Here is a 2,500-nt window from a genome sequence, read left to right on the forward strand (position 1 = left end):
TTTTGAAAAGTTGGCACTTAGAAGAAATTTCGAAAAGTCGGCACTTAGAAGAATTTCCGAGTCGCCCCGGTTCTCGGGGACCGGGCCGAGCGCCGACCTCTGTCCGAGCGCGAGCGCCTATTTTCGGATAAGTTGGGACGACTTCCACGGTCCGTATCTCGGTCATTTCTCCACCTTTTCGGATGGAACCAACGGTGTCGCGTTGCCCCGGTCCCCGCCGAGGGCCCTGGGGCGTGGGATCCTGAGTTTTCCCCGTGCTTCCTGTGGTTTTCGGCCGTGGAAAAACCCTAGGCGCGCCGGTTCTCGGGACCGGGCCGAGCGCCGACCTCTGTCCGAGCGCGAGCGCCTATTTTCGGATACGCCGAGTCGATTTCAACGGTCCGTATCTCGGTCATTTATCCACCTTTTCGGGTGGAACCGACGGTGTCGCGTTGCCCCGGTCCCCGCCGAGGGCCGTGGGGCGTGGGATCCTGAGATTTCCCCGTGCTTCCTGTGGTTTTCGGCCGTGGAAAAACCCTAGGCGCGCCGGTTCTCGGGACCGGGCCGAGCGCCGACCTCTGTCCGAGCGCGAGCGCCTATTTTCGGATACGCCGAGTCGATTTCAACGGTCCGTATCTCGGTCATTTATCCACCTTTTCGGGTGGAACCGACGGTGTCGCGTTGCCCCGGTCCCCGCCGAGGGCCGTGGGGCGTCGGGTCCTGAGTTTTCCCCGTGCTTCCTATGGTTTTCGGCCCTCGAAAAACCCAATTCGCCCCGGTTCGAAAAAGCGGCACTTAGAAGAAATTTCGAAAAAGTGCGCTCACTTGGAAGCCGTGTTCCTATGTATGTGCCGGGAGTGTCGCACACAACCCACACAAACTCGACCAAACATGCTCTCTGGCCCATGTTGCGCAGCATCCCGGTAAACTCGGCCAAACATGCTCTCTGGCCCATGTTGCGCAGCATCCCGGTAAACTCGAACCAAACATGCTCTCTGGCCCATGTTGCGCAGCATCCCGGTAAACCTCCGCCGCGGTTCTCGGGACCGGGGCCGAGCGCGAGCGCCTATTTTCGGGTAAATTGTGACGACTTTTGACGGGCCGTATCTCGGTCATTTCTCCACCTTTTCGGGTGGAACCAACGGTGTCGCGTTGCCCCGGTCCCCGCCGAGGGCCCTGGGACGTCGGGTCCCGAATTTTCCCCGTGCTTCCTATGGTTTTCGGCCGTGGGAAAACCCTATTCGCCCCGGTTCTCGGGACCCCGGCCGAGCGCCGACCTCTGCCCGAGCGCGAGCGCCTATTTTCGGGGTAAATTGTGACGACTTCCACGGGTCATATCTCGGTCATTTCTCCACCTTTTCGCATGGAACCAGCGGCGTTCCACTCCTCTGGCCCCTGCGCAGAGCCCTGCGTTGTGACATTTTGATAAAAGCATCACCCTGGGTGGCCCTGGGAGGCGTACCTATTTTTTTGGCATAAAGAGGGGCGATTTAAAACGGGCCGTATCTCCGTCACTCCTGCACCTTTTCGCATGGGATGAACGGCGTTCCACTCCTCTGGACCCTGTGCAGAGCCCTGCCTTGTAACATTTTGATAAAATCACGTTTTTAGCCATTCTCCCGTCGGTGGCCCTGGGAGGCGTACCTATTTTTTTGGCTTAAAGAGGGGCGATTTACAACGGGCCGTATTTCGGTCACTCCTGCACCTTTTCGCATGGGATGAACGGCGTTCCACTCCTCTGGACCCTGTGCAGAGCCCTGCCTTGTAACATTTTGATAAAATCACGTTTTTAGCCATTCTCCCGTCGGTGGCCCTGGGAGGCGTACCTATTTTTTTGGCTTAAAGAGGGGCGATTTACAACGGGCCGTATTTCGGTCACTCCTGCACCTTTTCGCATGGGATGAACGGCGTTCCACTCCTCTGGACCCTGTGCAGAGCCCTGCCTTGTAACATTTTGATAAAATCACGTTTTTAGCCATTCTCCCGTCGGTGGCTCCTCTGGCTCTCTGCTCCCCCAGCCTGGGCTCCTCACCTTGGGCCACAGCCCCCTGCTCACAGAGCCCCCTGCTCCTCTGGCTCTCTGCTCCCCCAGCCTGGGCTCCTCACCTTGGGCCACAGCCCCCTGCTCCTCTGGCTCTCTGCTCCCCCAGCCTGGGCTCCTCACCTTGGGCCACAGCCCCCTGCTCCTCTGGCTCTCTGCTCCCCCAGCCTGGGCTCCTCACCTTGGGCCACAGCCCCCTGCTCACAGAGCCCCCTGCTCCTCTGGCTCTCTGCTCCCCCAGCCTGGGCTCCTCACCTTGGGCCACAGCCCCCTGCTCCTCTGGCTCTCTGCTCCCCCAGCCTGGGCTCCTCACCTTGGGCCACAGCCCCCTGCTCCTCTGGCTCTCTGCTCCCCCAGCCTGGGCTCCTCACCTTGGGCCACAGCCCCCTGCTTCTCTGGCTCTCTGCTCCCACAGCCTGAGCTCCTCACCTTGGGCCACAGCCCCCTGCTCCTCTGGCTCTCTGCTCCCCCAGCCTGGGC

The sequence above is a fragment of the Solea solea genome, unplaced genomic scaffold (genome assembly GCF_958295425.1).
Source record: "Solea solea unplaced genomic scaffold, fSolSol10.1 scaffold_135, whole genome shotgun sequence".
Lineage (NCBI taxonomy): Eukaryota > Metazoa > Chordata > Actinopteri > Pleuronectiformes > Soleidae > Solea > Solea solea.